The sequence below is a fragment of the Salvelinus namaycush genome, chromosome 1 (genome assembly GCF_016432855.1).
Source record: "Salvelinus namaycush isolate Seneca chromosome 1, SaNama_1.0, whole genome shotgun sequence".
NCBI lineage: Eukaryota > Metazoa > Chordata > Actinopteri > Salmoniformes > Salmonidae > Salvelinus > Salvelinus namaycush.
In genome coordinates, this window is record NC_052307.1 from 47,586,968 (window position 1) to 47,604,564 (window position 17,597).

General features: G+C 42.8%; 1 pseudogene; it reads left to right on the forward strand.

The window, feature by feature from the left end:
* Window positions 1-1,745: 1,745 nt before the first annotated feature.
* Window positions 1,746-17,080, forward strand: LOC120051934 (annotated as a pseudogene).
* The last annotated feature ends 517 nt before the right edge of the window (window positions 17,081-17,597 follow it).

The following is a 17,597-nucleotide window of genomic DNA, read 5'->3' on the forward strand; positions in this document are numbered from 1 at the left end:
GCCAAAACTATAGTTTGTTAACAAGAAATTTGTGTAGTGGTTGAAAAACTAGTTTTAATGACTCTAACCTAAGTGTATGTAAACTTCCGACTTCAAGTGTAGCTAGCTACATCTATTGGCTTTTATGTTTTCCTGTCGTGGGTCATGTGCAGTAGCCTGTATCTTACATGTATTCGATAACAGCACAATCATTTGGTCTTGTTTGGGCTTGGGCTCATTAAAGGTATTTAATGTATGGCTCATCAGGCTTAGGAAGAATCAGGCTTGAATTTTCGATCAAAGCTCTAATCAAATCCAGACATAGGCCCATTTATATGCTTTATAATGCTTTTGAAGGACACTTCTGGTTTTGGCGGGAAATAGCGGGTTACCCGGGAGAAAGTGATTTATTCTCCGGGGGGTCAGAAGTGTCAGAAGAGTGGATGTAATTGGACATTATCTTCAATCAAAAATGGAGGGAGAAAAAAATTCCAGTAGCTAGCTGCATGAGTGAGAATGTGGACTTTGCCAGCAGACTAGTGACGCTAATGGACGTGAGTGAAACATAAATACTTTGATATGAGCTTGGGATGAGCAGCAATGCAGTCATTTACATAACCAAAAATTGGTGGAAATGGGAGCAAGGCTGAACCTGTATTACATAGCCAGTGGGCTAAATGACAAGCCGGTGGAAAATAGCAGTTTTTCTACACTGCATCGGCGAGGATGCGATGGAGATCTACAACATGATGGAGATTCCATATGCTGATCCACAGGACAAGAAAATGGCAGAGGTGAGCAAGCGTTTGAAAAATATTGTGCACCACGGAGGAATACTGTTGGAGAGATCCGTTTTAGGAACACAAGTTCAATGAAAAGCAGGTATTGACAAGTTTATAACCGAACTGAGGCTGAGAGCACGCAACTGTGAGTTCAGAGACACTGAGGATCTAATACTAAAGGAGACAATTGTGTTTAGCATCACAGACAGTGTTAGCAGAAAAATGTACCAAGTAATTCAAATTAAAAGAGACTGAGACTGTATTCATATCCCATGGAGGCACCTGCATAAAACCAAAGGGCGTAATGACATTGTAAGTGCACACTGCACAAACAAGCTAAAGGTCTATGTTACAGCTGCATCTGACTACTAGGCAGAGAGGTCTGTGTACAGCTTGACCTCATCAGAAAAGTTGAAACAGTTGCACACCGCAGTCCGCAAGCGCTACGCATCTGTGTTCAAAGGACTATGTGAGTTTCCAGGCCAGCACCACATCTACATTGATTCAAAAGTCTCTCCCGTTGTTCATGGATGTAGGAAAATCCCATATGCTGTGCTTGACAGGCTGAAAGAGACATTGGACAACCAAGAGCAGAAGGGTGTGGTCAGCAAAGTAACAAAACCAAAAGCGTGGGTGAGCAGTCTAGTCATAACTGAAAAGAAAGATGTCTCTGTTAGGGTATGCTTGGACCCTAAGGACCTGACTACGTCCATACAGCATCAACACTTCTCCATACCCACGCCAGAGGATGTGCAATGCAAACCAACAAGCAATAAGGTCTTCACTATTCTAGATGAGAAGGATGTGTATTGGCAAATCAAGTTGGATGCGGAATCAGCCGCTCTCTGCACATTCAATAACCCATAGGGGAGGTAACAGTTTAATCGCTTATCCTATGGCAAAAAAAAGTGCCAGCGAGGTATTTCAGCAGATTAACTCAGATCGTTTTTTAAAGAAGAGCATGACCGCATTCTACAGCAGGCAATGGACAGAGCCATCCGTCTGAATGTGAAGTTCAATGATGACAAGATACAGTACATGGTGAGTGAAGTGAAATACATGGGGCACATCACCAGCACAGATGGGGTTTAAGCAAGGTGTCAGCAATCACAAAGATGCCCCCAATAGAAGACAGAAAATATCTACAGAGCCTACTGGGCATGACACGTTTCCTAACCCAGTATATCCCAGATGAAGCCACTCAGAATCTTCTTCAGGAAGGACATGGCATGGCAGTAGCACCCAGAACAACAAGCAGCACTGGAGATTGAAAAAAAGCCATCTCCACTGCATGTGCCACTGCTGAAATTCTTCAATCCACAGGAAGAGATTGAAATCAAGTGCATTGACAATCTGAAAACTCCAAGAACACGACAAACTGAAAACTATAAATAGCTCTCTTCAAGTCGTTTCATTACAACAAATCTCTAGGCCTAATCAGCAGGTAGACCTATGAACAATAGCCTAAATAACTAATGTGTAATAAATAGCCTAGAGATAATGACCATGGCTGAAGCCCATTATAGCCTTCCACCTTATAATGCGTAAAATGATGGTTTTGCAATGCTCGAAATTACACAGGATGCACTGTCGGGTTGTAGAGCGCTCGCTCCTGCGCATCTATCTTTCCGCCATTTCTCACTGAGCTGAAGTATGTTGGTCTACATTCTAGGGCTGTTTATACCCTGCCTACGGAGTTAGACCCTACGGCGAGTAGCGTAGTGTCGCAATGTCGTTTTTCGTCACAAAAGGGGCGGCTACCTGTAGTGTCTTCTGACATTCGAAGTACTCCTGTGCAACATTACGTTTGTAACGCGCCATATCATTCATTGCGTAGCAGTGTTGTGTAGGCAGTTCAACTTGCTTGGTTCCTTGATCTGATCTATACCCACTGGGCAAGGGAATTTCGTATCTGATTATTTCACATGGCTATGTGGGAAGCTAATCAACTTCCAAATCACCTCAACTTCAAGATTGCTGTCTTGGTTTAGCTTGCCATTCAATAAGAAGCCTATAAAAAATGTATGCACTCAACTACTGTAAATGCAAATGACTAAAATGTAAATGTAACATTTTCCATTGATAACCAAATATAATCTCTGTGACTGTTCAAACAATAAACCAAACAACAGTGTAGCCTTATTAGAATGCCCCCAAAATGTATTTTGTTTAGAAGTAATAACTACCTGATTGACTACCTAAAAACAGCCCCATGCCATGTGCTTTTTCTCTGAGCAAAAATGATGGCATTCTATTTTTAGCTGATATGGGAGAGAATACATTCAAGTAGCATATTATACTGGGATAGTGTTATAGGTTACACTGGCAAGTGAAGAATATTTGCCGGGCCATATGATTCAATTAGAAATCAGATTATTTCACACGTGGGAAGCTAAAAGGCCAGCTTGCTTGCTGTTTTTAGCCAGATAGCTAGCAAACTGCTAGCGGCATAGCCTACAGCCAACTGGCAGGCAACCGGCAGGCACACAAGATAATGTAAAACAAACCTAAACTTTCATTACATGTAGCCATTATTCAAATATGCAGTTGGTTTTCATTTAAATAAGCTAACAGGGGTGATGATGTTTTAAATGTGATTCTTCTTTGCTTTTACCACAAATGGGAAGACAACAACAAGAAAATCTCTGCTATCGCCACCTTGTGTATGTTGATATTCGGAGGATTAGGAACACATGGGCCTGCGAGGGTATCATGTTACAAAAGGTGCATGTTGCTCCCAAAAAAATCGGACTCTACCCAAGAGCACGCATGCACGTAGATCTACGCACACAAACCCAGGCTGCCTCAAGAGGGAATTTGATGGAAGCCTTCATGAACGAACAGCTACTGTGTTGAATACATACTGGTACAAGAGTCAACGAGAGTCTACATTTTCATTTTTATTATTTAAAAAACCTTTATTTAACTAGGCATAGTTCATAACGTGTATAGGGCAATAACAGCACATTGCATTTATCCCATTCTAACGTTGAACGTCTTGGTACATTTATCGACATATCTTGTGTCACTCCCTGATCTGTTTCACCTGTCCTTGTGCTTGTCTCCACCCTCCTCCAGGTGTCGCCCATCTTCCCCATTATCCCCTGTTTATTTATACCTGTGTTTTCTGTCTGTCTGTGCCAGTTCGTCTTGTTTGCCAAGTCAACCAGCGGTTGTCACTTAGCTCCTGGTTTTTCCTAGTCCGGATCCGGATCCACGGCCTCCCGGTGGACATGGTCTCCGACCAGGGTCATCAGTTCTCGTCTCAGTTCTTTCTGAGACGAGAAAGGCTTTCTGCACCCTTATTGGGTCGTCGGCCAGCCTGTCCTCCGGATTCCATCCCCAATCTGTAACGGCTTTCTTCCTGGGATGAAGGAGAGGACCAAAATGCAGCGCAGTTAGTGTTCAACATGTTTAATTTAACGAACTGTGAACACTTACAACAATACAAAACAACAAACGTGAAAACCGAGACAGTCCTATCTGGTGCAGAACACAAACACAGAGACAGGAAACAACCACCCACAATCCCCAACACAAAACAAGCCACCTATATATGATTCTCAATCAGGGACAACGATTGACAGCTGCCTCTGATTGAGAACCATATTAGGCTGAACACAGAAACAGACAAACTAGACACACAACATAGAATGCCCACCCCAACTCACGCCCTGACCATACTAAACACATACAAAAACAAGGGAAAACAGGTCAGGAACGTGACAGAACCCCCCCCCTCAAGGTGCGAACTCCGGGCGCACCCCTAAAACTCAAGGGGAGGGTCTGGGTGGGCATCTGTCCGCGGTGGTGGCTCCGGCGCAGGACGAGGACACCACTCCACCATTGTCTTTGTCCCCCTCCTTAGCGTCCTTTGAGTGGCGACCCTCGCCCCCGACCCTGGTCTAGGAACCTTCCCAAAGGTCCCTCCTAAATAGAGGAGATAACTCAGGACAGAGAGGTAGCTCAGGACAGAGAGGTAGCTCAGGACAGAGAGGTAGCTCAGGACAGAGAGGTAGCTCAGGACAGAGAGGCAACTCCGGACTGAAGGGCAGCTCCGGACAGAGAGGCAGCTCCGGACAGAGAGGCAGCTCTGGACTGAAGGGCAGCTCCGGACTAATGGCAGCTCCGGGCTGAGGGGCAGCTCATGACTGGAGGGCAGCTCATGACTGGAAGGCAGCTCATGACTGAAGGCCAGCTCATGACTGAAGGCCAGCTCATGACTGAAGGCCAGCTCATGACTGGAAGGCAGCTCATGACTGGAAGGCAGCTCATGACTGGAAGGCAGCTCATGACTGGAGGGCAGCTCATGACTGGAGGGCAGCTCATGACTGGAGGGCAGCTCATGACTGGAGGGCATGACGTGCCTCTGATTGAGAACCATATTAGGCTGAACACAGAAACAGACAAACTAGACACACAACATAGAATGCCCACCCCAACTCACGCCCTGACCATACTAAACACATACAAAAACAAGGGAAAACAGGTCAGGAACGTGACACAATCCAACGGCCAGTAGGAGTGAGCAAACCATGACCTGGAAACAACTATAAGATGCCTCGTCTCGACCAACCCCACTACCTGGAGCCGACAACTGGTCTGGGTGGAGTATGCCCGGAACACTCTTCCCTGTTGGGCCACGGGACTCTCCCCTTTTGAGTACTCCATGAGGTATCAGAGTTTTTGGACTCTGCCCTGGCTATGAACTCTTGCCTGTCCCTGACCTGCCTTTTGGCTACCCCTTGGAGTATAATAAATATCAGAGCTCAAACCATCTGCCTCCTGTGTCTGCATCTGGGTCTCACCTTGTGTCGTTATAATCTTGTACAATTTTAGGAGCTAGCATTAGTTCACTGGAGATGGATCTAAAAATAGCCTATTTTTGTAATAAACTTATTCAAATAGGCTAGGCTGGAATGGAGGAGTAGGACTACTGTAGACTAGTAGCTTATATCGTCTACATAATAAGCTACACTCATTCCCCTGGCATGCACCATATAGGAAAATATACTTTATAAAAAGCCTGAGTTCAGGCTTATGTTTATGAGAGAGCTCAGCCATTCAAATGTTTGTAATGACTCATCATCCATTACCAGTAGTGTATAAATTAAATGTGGACCTATTGTATGTATGCCTAATTTATAGTTTTCTTCAGTTCACAGCTCAATATATCACCACAATAATTAAATATGATCACTTCTGTTTTACATTTCAAAAGAACTCTACTGTATATTAATCAATTACTGAAGTTAATGTGAAAAAGAAAATCATTATATTACATTCTACTCCCATTCAATCTATTCAATTATTTTGTTATATAATTAGTTCCTGTGTTTGTTTCCCTATTTTAGGTGTTGTTTGATGTCACTGTGACAGGCCATGAGTTTGGCAGGATTGTGATTGGCCTGTTTGAAGACCTTCTTCCACTGATTGTGAATACCTTTGTGGGTCTTGCAACAGGGGAGGTAGGCCACTGTACGCTGTCCGTGTAAAAGTTGTTATTGTGGTGTGAGTAAACAAGACAGGAAAGCATCAGAATACCAATTATCCATCCATAGATCATAGGTCTATGATCATGGCTGTTTAGAGAAAACCGAACCATGGATTACAGTTTCTCCTGGCCCATAGATTACAGTTTATCCTTCAGTGTGAGGAACCATCTAACACAAGTTGTAAAATCCTGAACTTCCCCTTTAACTGTTGACATGATGTTGTTCTTAAAGTGTAGACTGAACATAGCATCTAAAGTAGCCTATATTCTGACACACCTGCATATCTCTTGCACATTTGCAAATGGATAGGTGATACAGTCATGTGAATTTCCAAAATCATCGTCTTTGCAGAAAGGATATGGTTACAAAGGAAGTAAGTTTCATCGGGCAATCAAGGACTTCATGATCCAAGGCGGTGACTTCACAGCTGGAGATAAGACTGGAGGTAAGAAAGATCACATAGAGTTTGACCTGTCTTAGACATTTGATCTCATGTTGAACGTTGACTTCCAGCTGGAGATGGGATTGGAGGTAAGAAAGATCACATAGAATTTGACCTGTCTTAGACATTTGATCTTATGGTGAATGTTGGGAATAGTATATCAACAAAGCAGAGAAGGTGGTTACGTACACTCCCCCAAAGTTCTCAGTGGGCCCATCCCAGAGGGCACCTATTCCCTATATAGTGCACTACGTTTGACCAGAACCCATAGTCTCCAGTCCCAGGCTCTTCATCCGTCCCTACACAGTCCCTAAATGCTGTTTCCTCATTTGTTGCCACAGGTAGAAGCATTTACGCAACCAATTTGCTGATGAGAACTTCAAGCTGAAGCAACTGGGAGCAGTTGGGCCAGTATGGCCAACACGGGCCCAGACACCAACGGCTCCTAGTTATTTTTATCACTGCGGCCAGGGCTCCTAGGCTGGACGGGAAGCACGTGGTGTTTGGGAAGATGCTGGAGGTTATGGTAAGTGGAGGCAAACAATTTGTTTTTAGAGTTTGACATTTTTTTGTGGCCACTGACATTGGAAAATAATTTGTCACTCACACATATACATACACATGAACACACACACACACACACGCACGCACGCGTGTACATTGTCAACAGTGGGAAGACTGAAGTCAAAAAGCCATTTATTGTGGAGGGTTGGGAGGGTTATCACTACACTTTCACTAGATACATTTTATGCAGTTGTTGTTTATGTTTATTTATTACTAGAGCATATCCGTGGCTCTCTAATGGGTATACTAACTATTAACAAAATAAATACTTAATTCATGAGAAGATGTAATTTATAATGAATATGTTAAAACTGTTGGGCGTAATTTGTTGTTTGTTCTACACTAATTGTCAAATGATCAGTATGTCATTTGCACTATCCACTCAGCACTTTGTCATGCTAAGCTGAAACAACTTTTTTCTCTCACATTGTTGATACAAATAAACAGTGTCTGCAATACTTCACACATTATCACATACTGTATGCTATGCATCAAATGTCATCACAGCAGCTGTATGTCGTTAAATGCATTTGAATGTGTTAATGAGGTCCCCTTTGTGAATAAAGTATGTTGCGTTGTTATGGTCATAATATTTTTATTTTCTCTATGAGAAATCAAATTTTCAGGATTAATCAGGAAGATGTAATAGTTAGCAGGCTGCAAAATTTTGAATATAAAAAATTATTGTGCACAATTGCATTAGGAAATGTTCCTATTAGGTCCCTTTGAGGGTTCAGTGAGACGGTATCCCACTGACGTTCAGAGAATGTTCTAGGAACATTAAAACCTCAGGACCATAAGAGGACATCCTTTGTCCCTGGAACAAAACGGGAACTAGACAAGAACCGCCAGGGGACCATGACACAACAACCAAATAACATTCTAAAAAAACTTCCTCAAAGATGTCCCTGGAGCAAACCGGGAACCTCCAGGACACCATGACACAACATCCTGACCACTTTTCATGACATTCCGAGGATGTCTTAACGGCACATTTTTGTTAGCAGGGCAGTACACCGCGTGATGGTCCCAAGGGAACGTTCTCTGGTGGACCTATGTGTAGTTCCCTGTAAGTTATTGTAGCGGACATGAGTTACTCATGGTTGCTCAAGGTCATGTGATGGGTAACCCCACTTGTGACTTCAAAATCAGTGTCGGCCCTCATACCAAAAGGGAATTTCCTCTTGGTCTATTGGTTAAGATGTTGGTTTCTCACAAGGTGGACCAGGGTTCATATCACACATGTTACATTAACAGGAAGTCATTGAGGACCATGTTAGGACATTTGTAAGATGTTCTCAAAACATTTGTTTTGCCAGTTGTCAGGACGTCACATGATGGTCCCAGATGTCCCAAACCATTATAAGTAAAGTAATGAAATGTTATGGGGCTTTTAAGATAAGTGGTAGGCTTTTTAGCTAAAATAGTGTACAAATCTTTAATCAAAGACAATATGATTACATTTGACATAATCACTTAGTACTGACCTTTCAATGTGACCACCCTGGGATATGAAATCACAACCTCTGGATTTGGGTTACGCTGATCTTTCTGCTGCGCCACAAAGTCTGTAGCATTCTCAGAAGTCACCTACACGTGCATTACCTACAGTGCATTCGGAAAGTATTCAGACCCCTTGACTTTTTCCACATTTGGTTACGTTACAGCCTTATTCTAAAAATATATATTTTTTAATGTCTCAACAATCTACACACAATACCCTATAATGACAAAAAAAACAGGGTTCAAATCCAGGCTCTGGCTGGGCCACTCAAGGACATGTCTCAAAGTCACTCCTGCATTGTCTTGGCTGTGTGCTTAGGGTCGTTGTCCTGTTGGAAGGTGAACCGTCACCCCAGTCTGAGGTCCTGAGCGCTCTGGAGCAGGTTTTCATCATTCATCTCTCTGTACTTTGCTCCATTCATCTCTCCCTCAATCCTGACTAGTCTCCCAGTCCCAGCCGCTGAAAAACATCCCAATATCATGATGCTGCCACCATCATGCTTCACCGTAGGGATGGTGCCAGGTTTCCTCCAGACGTGACGCTTGGCATTCAGGCCAAAGAGTTCAATCTTGGTTTCATCAGACCAGAGAATCTTGTTTCTCACGGTTTGAGAGTCCTTTAGGTGGCTTTTGGCAAACTCCAATGTGCCTTTTACTGAGGAGTGTCTTCCGTCTGGCCACTTTACCATAAAGGCCTGATTGCTGCAGAGATGGTTGTCCTTCTGGAAAGTTCTCACATCTATACAGAGGAACTCTGGAGCTCTGTCAGAGTGACCATCGGGTTTCTGGCCACCTCCCTGACCAAGGCTCTTCTCTCCCAGTTGCTCAGTTTGGCCAGGTGGCCAGCTCTAGGAAGATTCTTGGTGGTTCCAAACTTCTTCCATTTAAGAATGATGGAGGCCACTGTTCTTGGGGACCTTCAATGCTAACATACATTTTTTGGTACCCTTCCCCAGATCTGTGCCTCGACACAATCCTGTCTCGGGGGTTTATGGACAATTCCTTCGACCTCATGGCTTGGTTTTTGCTCTGACATTCACTGTCAACTGTGGGACCTTATATAGACAGGTGTGTGCCTTTCCAAATCATATCCAATCAATTGAATTTACCACAGGTGGACTCCAATCAATTGTAGAAACATCTCAAGGATCATCAATGGAAACAGGATGCATCTGAGCTCAATTTTGAGTGTCATAGTAAAGGGTTTGAATACTTATGTAAATAAGGTATTTCTGTTTTTTATTTTTAATAAATTAGCAAAAACATTCTTAAAAACTGTTTTCGTTTTGTCATCATGGGGTATTGTGTGTAGATTGATGAGTATTAAAAAAAATCAATTTTCGAATAAAGCTGTAATGTAACAAAAAGTAGAAAAAGTCTGAATACTTTCCGAATGCACTGTATAACACATCTCTGCACTAAGCAAAATAGTGCCATCTGCACTTCTATTTTAGTTATAAATTAATGTGACTATTCTCTTCATCATTGATTTCATTTACTTATTTACAGAGTTTTCCATATAGTGGTCTAATGTTGGTGACACATTTTATTCTGTTTCAATGTTACTCCTGAATCACTATGAAAAATACAATTGTTTTTCTTGAGTGTATCTTGATGGCCTCGGCAACAGTAACAAGGGGTATAGCTTTTTGGGGGGTAGAACGTTTCTTTGCAACCATCAGGTGACGTTCCCGGAACAAAACCTCCAGGGACTATGACAGAACGTTCTAAGAGCATCCTATAAACATCCTTGGGGGTGTCCCGGAACAAACCGGGTACTAAACAAAAACATCCAGGAGACAATCACAGAACATTCCAAGAGCGTCCTATAAACGCCACCCTGGAACAAACCGCGTACACTCTTAGAAAAAAAGGAACCTAAAAGGCTTAGTCAGTCCACATAGGAGAACCCTTTGAAGAACAATTTTTTGTTCCAGGTAGAATGTTTTTGGTTCCAGGTATAACCCTTTTGGGTTCCATATAGAACCCTTTCCACAGAGGGTTCTACCTGGAACCAAAAAGGGTTCTTCTACAGTTGAAAAACCCTTTTGGAATCCTTTTTTCTAAGCGTGTACTCGACAAAAACTTCCAGGGGACCATGACAGATCGTTCTAAGAACGTCCTATAAACATCCTTGGGGAAGTCCCCGGAAACAAACCGGAACCTAGACAAAAACCTTCACAAGACCATGACACAACGTCCTGAGAACGTCCTAAAATTGTCCTTCGGGATATCCCTTTAACAAACCAAGAACTAGATAAAACCTCTACAGGACCATGACACACCATTCCGAAAACATCTTAAAACTGTCCCTGGGGATGTCCCGGGAACAACCTGGGAACTAGACAAAATGTACATAGAACAATGGCACAATGTCATGTCGACTTTAGGCGACCATTTCGAGATGTTCCGGGGACGTCCTAATGACTCATTTCTGTTTGCATGGAATTCATATATGTATCAGAAACAGTCCATCCAATCATATTATATCATGAATTATTTGCAATGCAGTAATAGTAAAGGAAAGTGTCAGCAAGGGCATTTTCTACAATAAAATGCTATTGTTAGAATTCTGTATTTGTACGGGTTGTTCTTTTCTTCTCTATGGACCTGTCTCAAGTGGTTTTAGTATTTGTTCTAGTGTTTGTTTGCATTGGTATTTTTCCAAACTCAAGATAATTACTGATCATCAATGAATACAATGGGAATGGGTTGTTCTGCCTTGAAGAAATACTGCAGTATATCAATGAGTCGCTAGGGGACAAATCCATTCATGGGCTAAATATGGTATGTATGAAATAATAAATTCCGGGGGGCCAGTAGAAAACCCAGACATTTGAAATGAATGGTCAAGTGCAAGTGTTGGGGTTGACAGGTGATTTGCGTAAGTTGACAACACTGTGAACTAATGAGAACACAGTGTGATATGTTTTCTTCACTCCCATGTCTCCACACTGCCAGGGCTAGAGGAAGAAAACAGCCATGGACACAAAGGTCAGAGCAAGAGGATACATCTCATGAGAACACCATGGAACGCACGCACGCACGCACGCACGCACGCACGCACGCACGCACGCACGCACGCACGCACGCACGCACACACACACACACACACACACACACACACACACACACACACACACACACAAAGTCTGTATTCTCCATCTGCCTCCATCTTTCCACTCCAGCTGAAATGAAAAGTTACCATTCCTGAACGCATGGTATCTTCATATGCAATGACTTATACCTGTATACAATGGCCTCAACACAACAGTGCATCCACATTGAAAACTGTTCTAATGTATTTTTCTGTACTTCATTCCAGGTAGTCATATACATGATGTGTGTAGTGTATCTGTAGTCTGAACCATATCTCAGTGGTTGGGCATGTAATGAGAGGTCTGACCATGCAGCGTGTCCACAAGAGTGGAAAATGGTCCAATTCGGTAACTGGGTAAGAGCAGTCCAGAGCTGGTTGGGAATATATGAGAGGATCAATGGGAGATGGGCTAAAAGTTGGCTCTCTGTCCATTGCAGGGCTTGGAGAGGCTGTGAAGGGATGACAGGCTTCATTAGCAACAATACTGGGCAGCATGCAGTGCTCCCACAGGACCCTCAGTGCAGGATGATGGGACAGTACGCTAGAAAGGTCAAGCGCAGACAAATCAGCATCGCAGAATGAAAGCCTGATAGAACCATAAAACCATACAGACCAGTGCAACTTTCTGCCCGCAAATACATGGCCTATCAATTATACAGATCTACTTTGTATCTTTTAATCAAGATAGTTAGAAATACAGTACTGTATACTCTCATGTGAAATGTTCACCCCCCTGCTCAAATGAAACCAAATAGTGATATCTGATTATATTGTTAATGTGTGGATTTCACATACCACAGAATTAAAAACACAACTGGTTTTGTAGGCTATACTGTAAAGCAGAGAAATGTACAGTATGAATGTGTCTATTATAAGATTATGCCGGGGCCAGATAATCACTATCATATTCCACAGTCTTCATTCTCGTAAAGCTTATACAAGGCAATACAACCATACTCATATACTATACACATTAGTTTTCACTAACATGTCCCTTCTGTATAACAGTGACATAGAGTTCCTGTGAAAGGCCCTCATGGCTAGGTTTCATTTCACTGCGTTGTCAAGCATTGAATAAACTCACTGAGAGTGGGCTATTGAAAAGCTTTTTTTTATGTCCCTCTACTGATTTCTGACAGTGAAATCATTTACAGATCTCTTCTCAGTGTCAGCCATATTGACTTCTTAGTAATGACAGTGTCTCACCCTGTTATACACTGACAATTATCACCAACCGCTCCTAGTCCACCAGGCTACAATTATGCTCTGTATTATCATATTGACACTTCTGACAGCCTTTTGACAGCACTATCAGATAGTATGAAGAGTTACTGTGGCAGAGCTATAAGCATCAGTAAGTACACTTTGCGCAATTAAATTAAGCAAAATTGCAGGTCGTTGTCCCAAGCCTGGGAAAATATTTTGTCAAGATTCAAAACACCTTTCTGGTGATTCCAGAGCCATCATTTTGTCCACTTTTGTATCCGCTCTACCACTCCCATTGTTCTGCAATGCTAAGTTATCAAACCTAAATAATGGCTCACTAACTCTCCTGGTTCATACATGGACTACTTTCTATGTGTTTTTAAGATTATGCAAATGTATCGTTGAACTATCACTTCAACATATATTGATTTGAAAACATACTTTGTGGTTAAAAAGTGTTTAAAACCCTGTGAGTATAAGCATTTCAGCCCCGTTTCCATTAGCTTTCAGTTCACACTGAGAATGTGGGGGAACATACACAAAAAATCATTAAGTTTCCATCTCTTTAAATTGTGAGTAGGACACCAGGTGGACGGCATTGACAGCCTCTCAGGTTCTCTCAGCACCTTACCACCATGTTCACCAATTGTCTGGATTTTTCTCTTTCCACAGTTAAAATTTGGTCACAAATTTACAAAAGGGACTTGTTCTCTCTTGACCCCAGCGAGGTACCATCACTCGGTGGAAAACATTGTGAAAATATCAAAGGCAAGCGAACTCGACAGGGGAGAGGTATAAACAGCCTAATGATTTCCCCTGAGTTTCTGCCTAGGAGCAGTGTCACAGAAAGCAGCATAAATGGTGACATATCCTCACTTAGGCTCTCGGGGAAATCGAACACTGACACTCCCTTTTCAACTTGGGCTTCCTCATCAGCCAATTACCGCAGTAACGGAAGAGCGCACTCACATCTTGGGACGAGAGAGCCACTAACCTTCTGAGATTATGACTGTGTACAATGCCAAACAGGCCACACTGCACAGACTTCAGGGCCACCATGCCCTGAGGAGCTATTTAGAAATGAATAGAGGATTCTTCACAGCAGCTCCAGATCACACCTCCATGTAATAGGGCTTTTTTGCCAGCTGCCAGACAGAACAAATACCCACAGCCTTTTCCCCCCACTCTCCAATGGATGGGAATACATGAACAAACAAAAATATGTATTTGAAAAATTCTTCCTGTTTACTAAAAACTTGAATATCTTTTGGAAAAAACTGAGTTTATAGAGGAAGATGGAGGAAAAAAGTTAGGCGGACGATCACTGCAATGTTTAATCATTAAGACGAAAGGTTGGCGCGGGAGCCATTGTGTTAAATTTATGCATCGCGCCACATTTATCATAAGCTGGATTCCAGGCTCAGAATGCAGAAAAGAAAAGCTGCTTAATAAATCAGGAGATACTGAGCTGTAAGTGCTTTCCACTTGAAAGCATTGAGAGAGTAGAGGTTCTCTTCTCCACACCACCACTCACCACTTCACTGATAACCTGTGGGTACAGTGCATGTGTAAACTATCTCAGTGCGTAACAGATCACTGATAACCGTGCACAAATAAAACAACAGCAAAGCATTCATAACATCTAAAGTATCCACAGCAATTATATTACTATTAAAGGTGAATAAATTATGAACAGCTTCTGCATAATCTTATATGGAGTACATAGTGTCACGTTCCTGACCTGTTTTCTGTTGTTTGGTATGTGTTTATTGGTCAGGGCGTGAGTTTTGGGTGGGCAGTCTATATTTTCTGTTTCTATGTTGGTTTTGGGTTGCCTGGTATGGCTCTCAATTAGAGGCAGGTGTTTGACGTTTCCTCTGATTGAGAGTCATATTAAGGTAGGTTGTTCTCACTGTTTGTTTGTGGGTGATTGTCGTCCGTGTCTGTGTCTGCGCACCACACGGGACTGTAGCGTTTGTTCGTTCGTTTGTTATAGTCTGTACCTGTTCCTACGTGCTTCGTGTTATATGTAAGTTCTCATGGTTTAGGTCAGTCTACATTCGTTTTTGTTATTTTGTAATCTTTCCAAGTGTTTGTTTTCGTGTCTCGTCGTTTGCTTTATTAAATTCATTATGTATTCACAACCCGCTGCATGTTGGTCGAATCACTACTCCTCCTCTTCGTATGAAGAGGAGGAGGAATGCCGTTACACATAGGGCATTTTTTTCAGACCAAATTAACTCCTGCTATATTTTATTTTGGTCCTAACCAGAGACGTATAAGGTTCTAAAAAGGTTTTAATACAACAACATTTGTTGAACACACTGAAACAACCAGTTTATAACAGCCAACTACTAGGACTGAGAATATTCTCTGCATCCTCACCAGAATGGTGCTGCTGCTATTTTCCGGCAGTATTTGTCTCACTAATGTTTCTTCTCTGCAGTCATACACTGTGTGGCCTGTGCTTGGAGTAAGGAGCCCTCCGCTCCCTCTGAAACTAATTAACTGGGAAGGCAAGGAGGGGAGTGCAGGGAGAAGCGAAGGGCTGGGAGAGGAGTGACGATGAGACACAGAGGGCTGCGGGTGAGCTCTCTCTCAACCCTGGAAGCCCACTCAGCCGAGAGACAATGGATACTCCACCGTGTCCAACTTATCTGAGCATCAAGGCCTCATTACAGCCATATCATTAGAGGATAATTTCCATTTACACTGCTTTTGCCCCCAGATTGCCAATGGAAGCTGGTCAATATTCAGATTTAATTGAAACAATACATACTGTATGTTCATAGTTTAGTATGTATTTGATATTACATTAGTGAAGGAGACCACTTTGGAATAGGTCCATATTTCATCGACTGGATTAAAATATTGTACAACTATCAGAAAAATCTGTCATAACTGATGGATTACATATGCAATTTATTTTTGTAGCATTTTAAAACCTTAGCTAATATTCCACTATAGTGGTTAGTCTCAGCTCAAACTCCAGTGGATTATGCACTGTCCAGGCATTATTAGAATGGTAAAAGGTGAAGTTACCATCTAGTAGGCTCGTGACGAGCTATGGAGCTGGGGATGGGGGTGAGGATGGGCTAAAACTGTGAAGGTTCAGGCTAAAGTTTGGGTTAGGGTTAAAACAGAAAAAAGAAAGTGCCTAGCACCAGGATTGAACCCGCGATGTTCGGAGCCGTAACTCGCGTACAGTAGCCCCTAACCTAGGGATGAGCTAAACCTGGGGAGGGGCTCGCGTAGCCCCTAACCATAAACTGCAAGTTATGGCTCTGAACATCACGGGTTCAATCACTCTGATTTAATGCCTAAACTTAACCCTAGTGCCGAAACTTAATCCAAACTTTAACAACTACTCTGAATGAATGCCTAAACTTAACCGTCGAGGTTGGTAAACATGGGCTGAACCTGGGGAGGGGCTCGTGTAGCCCCTAACCATAAACTGCAAGTTATGGCTCTGAACATCACGGGTTCAATCACTCTGAATGAATGCCTAAACTTAACCGTCGAGGTTAGTAAACAGACCGCAACAAACTCCGTAATTAAAACGGCAACACACTCAGTTATGACAACTCTTTCAGTTTGCCTTAGAGGTTGCGTTGCGTAGTTCCATGGTGATATTATCATGGCAACATTTTAATTTCCGCTGTGGGCTGTGTGTGATGGCCCTCTGGTACCCAATGTCAATGGGGAAGGAGGAAGGCAGGCCAAAGTAATTGTGATTTCACACACCTGTCTCTTCCTGGCCACGTATATCGTTTTTCTAATGAAAACTTAGTGCGAAATAGTGAACTTCCCCCTGTTGTTTCCCTTTGTTTAGCTGGCTGTAGCCTATGGGAGGATATCAGTGGGGATGGAGGGGCCCAGTATTGGTGCCCGCCCAGCCCAGCCTGCCCCCCACTCGCCTGCAGGCCTCAGATCAATAACAGCTGAATGCCATCTGCTTGGGGCAGCAGAATGCCACCAGAGGTCCACGCCATGCATCTTCCCCTATTGAAAGGTTATTTTTATGCGAGTAAACAATTCATCCTCTGGCCGCATGCTTGATGCTCGTTTACCGCGCCCGATCAATACATTATGCAAAACGGAGGGGGGGGGGGAATTTAATCCAAGAGCAAACCTGACGCCCAGGTGATGGCAAATCGATTCCCCCGACCACTAAACTCTGACATACGGTCAGGGTGTTTTATAGCCGGAGATGCAAATTATGCTCAACTCTCCTCCAAATGTTGAAAATGTTTTGTCATTCCGAACATGCCTTAAACCTGCAAACAATGTAGACCAACGTGGAGAAGATCAAGATGTATTGCATTTCATAGAGATACGCTACAGACAAAGAGCAGAGTGGTAATGTTTAGGTATTACAAAAAACAAAAAATCGTCCTCTTTGGAATGAACTTCTCTATCTCACCTTTGCTTTAGCAGTTCCATGGGCCAGTGGCACCATTCTGCTGTCTGTCTGGTGGTGCTTTAATCCCTGCAGGGTTACAGTGGAGGGGGTTTAGTAAAGAAAC